Source organism: Helianthus annuus, chromosome 11 (genome assembly GCF_002127325.2).
Source record: "Helianthus annuus cultivar XRQ/B chromosome 11, HanXRQr2.0-SUNRISE, whole genome shotgun sequence".
Classification (NCBI taxonomy): domain Eukaryota; kingdom Viridiplantae; phylum Streptophyta; class Magnoliopsida; order Asterales; family Asteraceae; genus Helianthus; species Helianthus annuus.
The window spans coordinates 64,532,165-64,540,497 of record NC_035443.2 but is presented as its reverse complement, the minus strand read 5'-3'; the positions used below and the strand labels follow the sequence as shown (position 1 = coordinate 64,540,497).

At 32.2% G+C, this 8,333-nt stretch overlaps 1 long non-coding RNA gene across 3 annotated transcripts; it reads left to right on the top strand.

Moving 5' to 3' along the window:
* Positions 1-4,341: 4,341 nt before the first annotated feature.
* Positions 4,342-8,060, top strand: LOC110890232. Of its 3 annotated transcripts, none has more exons than XR_004871178.1 (6): positions 4,342-4,451; positions 4,538-4,586; positions 4,717-4,816; positions 4,929-4,998; positions 5,495-7,307; positions 7,859-8,060. It is a non-coding gene; the product is annotated as an uncharacterized LOC110890232 (long non-coding RNA). The 3 variants fall into 3 exon arrangements; XR_004871179.1 differs by having other exon boundaries at positions 4,929-5,877; positions 6,777-7,307; XR_002564333.2 differs by having other exon boundaries at positions 4,929-7,307.
* The last annotated feature ends 273 nt before the right edge of the window (positions 8,061-8,333 follow it).

Below are 8,333 nucleotides of genomic sequence, written 5' to 3'. Positions count from 1 at the left end.
TAAACGTTAAGGACGTGCATTGTACTTTTAGGTAAACCTAAAGGACGTGCACTGTCATTTTGTCAAATTTAAAATTTAAAAATCAAATCACTAAGGAAACATACAAAAAATATAGGATCATATTCCTCAATCAACTTTAACAACGAATGAGAGTTGTTTTTTGGATCCATAACTGCAAAGGAAGTACCATTGTTTTAAAAAATATATAATGGTAATATATTTATAGAAACAAAGTCTATTTAAAGAAACCGAATCATAACTCCGAATACAAAAATCATCTTTAACAACAGTAATCTGTTTATAGAAACAAAAACAACTTTAAAAATGAAACTAAAGGCATCTTTAAAGAATTAACAACTAACTAAATACAAAAATTATAACTAAATGACTCACGATACATCATCATCAATAATTTTAAGACATTGACAAATGGAAGTTGTTCTCCCGACAATAAGGTTGCAAAATCATACGGTATTTAATATCAATCGAAACAAAAAAAACATATAAGTTGCAATAACTTATTGTGTGCACAAAACTGAAAACTTAAGAAACATACCAAAAATATAGGATCATAGTCCCCAATCAACTTTAACAACGAAGGAGCGTTGTTTTCATGATCCATAACTGCAATGGAAGTAACCACTGTTTTAAAAAATACAACGGTTATCTATTTATAGAAACAAAGTCTATTTACATAAACCGAATCATAAATTCGAATACAAAAATCATCTTTAACAACACTAATCTATTTATAGAAAAAAAACAACTTTAAAAAGAAATTAAAGACATCTTTAAAGAATTAACAATTAACTAAATACAAAAATTATAACTAAATACAAAAAAATATAACTCACAAAACAAACCATAAGAACTTCAAAAGATAATCACATAAAATTTCAAATTAACACCTAAAGAAAAAAAATAAAAAAGAAAGACTATACATATCAAAAAACAAACAACAACAACAAAACTGAACTAACCTGTTTTTGGTCGACGAACAATTCGAAAAATATAGGATCATAGTCCTCAATCAACTTTGACAACGAAGGAGCGTTGTTTTCATGATTCAATACTGCAAAGGAAGTAACCACTGTTTAAAAAAAAAAATATAACGGTAATCTATTTATAGAAACAAAGTCTGTTTACTTCAAAATTTAAATTTAAAATAATGATTGACTTCAAAATTTAAAATTTAAAATCTGAAAATCAAATCATTAATATCTAATCCCGTAAATCAAGCAAACTTATTAGGAAAGTCTAACCTTTCAAATTTAAATTCAATTTACAGATACGAAATTTAAAATTAAACACATTAATGGAAAACTTTTAAATTTAGATTAAAAATAATAATTGACTTCGTAATTGTAAATTTAAAATCAAACAAAATAATGGTTTACTTCAATTTTTAATTTTAAAATAATAATTGATTTTAAAATTTAAAATTTAAAAATCAAATCACTAAGAAAACATACCAAAAATATAGGATCATATTCCTCAATAAACTTTAACAACGAATGAGAGTTGTTTTAGGATCCATAACTGCAAAGGAAGTACCATTGTTTTAAAAAATATATAATGGTAATATATTTATAGAAACAAAGTCTATTTACAGAAACCGAATCATAACTCCGAATACAAAAATCATCTTTAACAACAGTAATCTGTTTATAGAAACAAAAACAACTTTAAAAATGAAATTAAAGGCATTTTTAAAGAATTAACAACTACCTAAATACAAAAAATATAACTAAATGACTCACGATAAATCATCATCAATAATTTTAAGACATTGACATATGGAAGTTGTTCTCCCCACAATAAGGTTGCAAAATCATACGGTATTTCCTATCAATCTAAACAAAAAAAAAACATATAAGTTGCAATAACTTATTGTGTGCACAAAACTGCAAACTTAAGAAACATACCAAAAATATAGGATCATAGTCCCCAATCAACTTTAACAACGAAGGAACGTTGTTTTCATGATCCATAACTGCAATGGAAGTAACCATTGTTTAAAAAAATATAACAGTAATCTATTTATAGAAACAAAGTCTATTTACAGAAACCGAATCATAATTTCGAATACAAAAATCATCTTTAACAACACTAATCTATTTATAGAAACAAAAATAGATTTTAAAAGAAATTAAAGACATTTTTAAAGAATTAACAATTAACTAAATACAAAAATTATAACTAAATACAAAAAATTATAACTCACAAAACAAACCATAAGAACTTCAAAAGATAATCACATAAAATTTCAAATTAATACCTAAACACAAAAATAAAAAAGAAAGACTATACATATCAAAAAACAAACAACACCGAGAAAACTGAACTAACCTGTTTTTGGTCGACGAACAATTCGAAAAATATAGGATCATAGTCCTCAATCAACTTTAACAACGAAGGAACGTTGTTTTCATGATCCATAACTGCAAAGGAAGTAACCATTGTTTAAAAAAAAATATAACGGTAATCTATTTATAGAAACAAAGTCTATTTACAGAAACCGAATCATAATTTCGAATACAAAAATCATATTTAACAACATTAATCTATTTATAGAAACAAAAACAGATTTAAAAAGAAATTAAGGACATATTTAAAGAATTAAAAACTAATTAAATACAAAAATTATAACTAAATACAAAAAATTATAACTCACAAAACAAACCATAAGAACTTCAAAAGATAATCACATAAAATTTCAAATTAACGCCTAAAGACAAAAATAAAAAAGAAAGACTATACATATAAAAAAAACAAACAACACCAACAAAACTGAACTAACCTGGTTTGGTCAACGAACAATTCGAGTCCAATTGTCACAAAAGATTGAGGGTTTACCATGAGAAAAACAAACCATAAAACATTCAGAACATATGTTATTAATTTTTGAAAAAAATACCGAACAGAAAGGATAAAATCAAACCTACACAAACTTAAAAAAAAGAAAACAACTATAACATTTAACTAATCTCTGTTGTTTCACGAATGATCGGAGTCCGATTTTATCCAAGATTTAGGATTCCACATGAAAAACAAAATCAACAAAAATCAGTAACTTTGATAAATGTAGATGATGATAATAAAACCTCTGATCTTGATTTTGTTTGCAAAAAAAATAAAAGATAAATGTTCAATCGCTTGATTAAAGATACACAATAGATAAACAACAAATTAAAACAACATACCTTCAATTTTTATGATCAGATCTACAAAGTTTAGGACAAAGAAGAAGTTAATAGCATTCGACACAATCTTTATAAAATCAAGTTTCTATAGAATTGAATTACATAAATAAAGCAGATTTAGGATCGATTGTGTAGATTACAATCGTAAAACAAAGAAATCAGAAACACAATAAAATCAAAAACATAGAAACATACCTTTGATTGGTTAATAGGATTGATTTGTGTGAAGAAGATGATGTTGCAGAGGTTTGGCTATGGTTTGGAATTGAGGATCTTGGTGGTGGCGATAGGAGAGAGGATGCAACTTAGATTTTTAGGGTTTGTAAAGTGTGTGCAAGAAGAATGAGAAAAAAAGGAAATATATACTATGACCCGAATTCAAAAAACCCGACCCAACATATTTCGGATCCCGCCTCTTTTTTCTTGGAATCGTGAATGTAGAAAGCAAAATGGGATTTCCCTCCCAAACCCAGTTGCCACATCAGCCAAGATGGTCAAATACAAATGCCACCTAGCCCAAATCCATCTCATTTATATATATATATATATATATAGATATAACACTATATAATACCATATAACACCGTATAACACTATGTAACACCATATAAAACCATATAACACTATATAACAATATATAACACTATACATCTATCATAGATATGCTATCAGACAAATATAACACTATAACACTATATAACACTATATAACTCTAAATAACACTATATAACACCATATAACACTATATAACACTATACATCCATCATATAATACTATATAACCCCAAAAAACACTATATATCACCATATAACACTATGTAACACTATATAACACTATATAAAAATATATAACACTATATAGTTCTGAACGAGATGACATAAATTCATAGATTAATTCTTAATTTATATTCGAGTAAATTACAAAAATCGTCCTTTATGTATGTCACTTGTTACAAACTGTGTACTTTGTCTTCGATAATTACAAAAAACATACTCGATGTTTGCAAACCCTTACAAGTTATGTCCTTTAGCCCTAACTCAGTTAATTTTTGTGGTTAAATCTCACCAAATGGACCCCACATGAGGGTATTGTTGAGATTGTATATATTTTGTTTCTTCATTTTTTGGTTATTTTTTAATGTTTTTTACTTTAATTTTGTTTTGTAGAAACACAAAGATCCTCTTTAACTGGCTTCCGGTAAGACGATTAGGGTTCCGGCGTGCTGGACTGCCATCTCTGTCAAAAAAGGTAACAATCATGTCTACCTATTTTGTTTGTTATTTGAGTCGATCTACCTTTTTTGTTTGTGTGTAATACTTTCAGATATGTGTTAGGTTCCTCAAAGATAGTGGTTGTGGGTGGAAGACGATGACACAAGCCTTGGTAATTTCAGATCTCTATTGACCCTCACCCTAAGTACTTTGCGTTTTAGTTGATTTATATTTTGATTATTTGATGATTATTGTTAATATATTACGAATTTTAGTTGATTTATTTAAGTTTTTTTCGGAAGAATCAAATCCATGTTTACTCGACCTCCATATTTTGAGGGTAAAGGTGAAGATGACTTCTTTGACAGGACTTAAAGCAAGTTGAAGTTTGCACCAGATAAGGTAGATTATGTTTGAGATGCGGTTTTTGACCTTTATTTAAACAATTTACTTTGGTTTCTAGACGCCAATATTTGATTTATAATTACAAGTGATGCAAGTGTTGTTTTATTAGGGGATGCGTTTAGATGGTTGGCTGGAAATCCTTACCAAAAACTGGATATAATGGCTCAGTGTGGCTAACAGTAAGTCATGCTGACCCTTCAGGCTCCACATAATCTTGATGTCTTATAAGTGAGTCGTTACCGTATTATGAATGTATCTGGGTGACTCTGGCATGCTCTTATTGGATTTTGTGTTACACATGAGATCTGTGTGCTCTGGGTTTTAACATAGATTTAATTGGGAACCAGACTGATTGTTGTGCTTCTGCGTTTTATCTGAGATTTGCGATGGGCGCCAGTATGTTCCAGTGATTGCGCTTGCCGGATTTTTGATAATTGTTGCTCGGATATAAAATTGGTTCACAGCATGTGCTTCTAAGATTTTTTTGCCTATGTAGCATGTGTCAAAAAAAAATTGTTGAAAAGTCCTACCAATGGTTTGTTTCTTATAGATTTTGTAATGTGGTTTTAATAATTTTGGAATTGTTGAGATTTATGATGATTGGAATTTTTGGTTTTATATAATGTCCAATTGATTGCAAACCTGACACAAATGCTGTTTTTTGCGGCTCTGCAGATCTGATACACTGACTACGTGAGTGATTTCAATTTTTATAATTGGCATGTGTGACCTCTTGATTACAGGTAATGGTATGAAGCTTATTTGTTTAAAAGTCATTAACCATAGTCCAGACATATGGTTATGTATAACAGTTACAAAGTCACCTATGTCTTGTCTTCAAAGTTCAATCTTTGATCTCTATTAACATATGGGCGAGCGTTTAAAGTCTAAATATGACAAGTTAAAGTCTAAATATGCCCTAACTCAACCCCCATGATTCGGAGACCTCATCTTCTCTATGCAATCCGAGAAGCCTGGCAACAAGACCGAGCACATTTTATGTTGCCTTCATCCTTATCTTCCTGTTGTCCACTGTTCCAGAGACTTTCCATTCGACGGTATGTATATCAGTTTTCTTTTTTTTTTTACTAATTCTCTATAACCTGTAACAGCACATCGATTTTATGTTGGTTCGACCATCAATTGAAGGTGGAACTTGTGTTATTTTTTGTAGTGGTTGTTTGATGTTTAGTGCATGGTTTAAAAAAAAGGCCTGAGGCGTGCGCCTCAAGGCGAGCCTCGAGGCGAAACAGCCAAAAAATGAGTCTGAGACGCGCTTCATGGGGGGTTTTTACTGCATATGCGCCTCGGAGGGGCTAAGGCGCTAAGAAAGGCTGTGCCTCAGGTGCGCCTCATGGGATTTTCATTGTTGTTTTTGATGAATCTGATGATGAAATTAGTTAGTATTATTATTTTTATAATATATATAATTTTTATATTTATTTATTATTACCGCCTCGGCCTTACGCCTCGTTTCACCTCGAGGCTTACACCTCGTGAGGCGAAGGGAAATTGCCTCGAAACTCATTTCCGTTCTTTTAAACCTTGGTTTAGTAGGCGATTTTCACCTTCAACAGCAGCTGTAGCTTATGCAACCATCAAATCCCAGTTTGACACCTTCGCAGAACCGGTAAATACCGGTACCGAACCGGTATATTCGGACCGTTGCCTACTTTTCCCGTTTTTCGGTACCGGTACCCCCTTTTCCTGTTTTTCAGTACCGGTACCGGTTCGGTACCGAACGCGTACCGTGCTCATCCCTAAGTTTTGTACACTCTTACTTTTGTCTTTTTAACAGACCCTCTTGATACTACAAGGGTTCCTAAAATAGTTGATGAAAAAGGGTTAAACAAGAGCAAGGGTCTGCTGAAATACTTTGCTCACCCTCTGCAGAGTTAAATGTCATGTTCCCACCACTATATTTATGACTTATTTATTAACTACTGTAAGCATTTAGCATCAGCAGCTCAGATGGAGTAGAATTGCGGTGCCGAAGGTCAATTATTTCGTGTGGAGGGCAATCAATGGGCGGATTCCTACAGCTGATGCTTTGGCTATTAGGAATGTGAACGTTGGAAACAGAAGTTGCCCTCTATGCAGGACAGTTCAGGAGACTGCGGCCCATCTGTTCACTACCTATCTTGTTTTGAGGGCAGTGTGGTGGATCATTTGGGCTTGGGTTAAAATCCCGCATCCAGTTGCGGCTGAGACTCTAGAACAAGTCATCCAGTTTGGGGCGAATTTAGTCATGCCGACTTTGAGGAAAAAGGTAATAAATGCGATCTTTTTCATGACTATCTGGAAGATTTGGATACATCGCAACGAGAAGATTTTCAAAGGTAAAGCAGTGTCGGTAGATAATATCATAGAGGAGATCAAAAAACTAACTTACTTTATCGTTTGGGAGTGAATTAATCGGTATGCAAAGAGACTGGAATGAGGAACTACAATCTTGTAGAGAGTTTCCTCATGCAAGCCCTCAAGAAAGGTGTATAGTTTTTCAACTTCTATTTATATAATATCTATATATAGAAAAATGAGCGTGATGGGCAACAATTCCAAACGGGTCGGGCTCGGTTGACCCTGAACACATTTTGTTCTAAAGTTTGAATCTTTATGAATCGTTAGTACGTCCAGGATCACAAAAAGCTACATAATTTCATTAACATCCTTAAAAACACATTTTGCTCTAAAAGTTTGAATCCTTTTGTATCGTTAAGTGTACCCAAGATCACAAAAAGTTACATAATTTTAGTAACAACCTTAAAAAACACATTTTGTTTTAAAAGTTTAAATCTTTATGTATCGTTAAATGTGCGTGCCGCATTTTGGGAAACAAGTCAAACTGGGCCGGGTTGGCTTGACACTAAATACATTGTGTTTTAAAAGTTTGAATCTCATTGACGGGCGAGTGCATTTTAAACTTTTTGATGAGTGCTATGTCTGGGTAAGTTTTTTTGTTGGATGTTTGATATTTTTCAATTGTTATCTTCTTGTAAGCAGGAATAATAGAAAAGCTTTTGGTTTATTATCTTGCAGGCCTTATGACTTACTTTCGTGAAGAGGTGGCAGCTTCAACTCTGTTATTTATAAATGGGTTGGTTTCGAATCTGTTTTATCTCATACGGGTTAAATTGAAAACTTCAGCGAAAAGGGAGCGGGTCAAATGAGATAAAAGTCTCTTGAGTGTTATTTAAAGATTTAGATTTTTAAATAATCCAAGTTTTTTAATTGGACCAAATGTGTTAGTAGGGCTTCCCACCCTTTTACGTTCATTTGTGCATAGGCTTTGGTGGGAAGAAACCAAGAGTTAGCAAGGTGGGTGCACCATCCGGTTCACGATCGTTCGGAACCGTATGCGTCGAGTCTGACCCTGATAACCCATTTGGTTCCTTGGCTGCACTCCAGCAGAATTGCTCGATGGTGATTTGAAATCGTTAGGCGGTCTATTCGATGTTCTTATGACATGGCTAAGCGCCGCGGGGACGTATCAGCAAACATGCACAGACGGTAA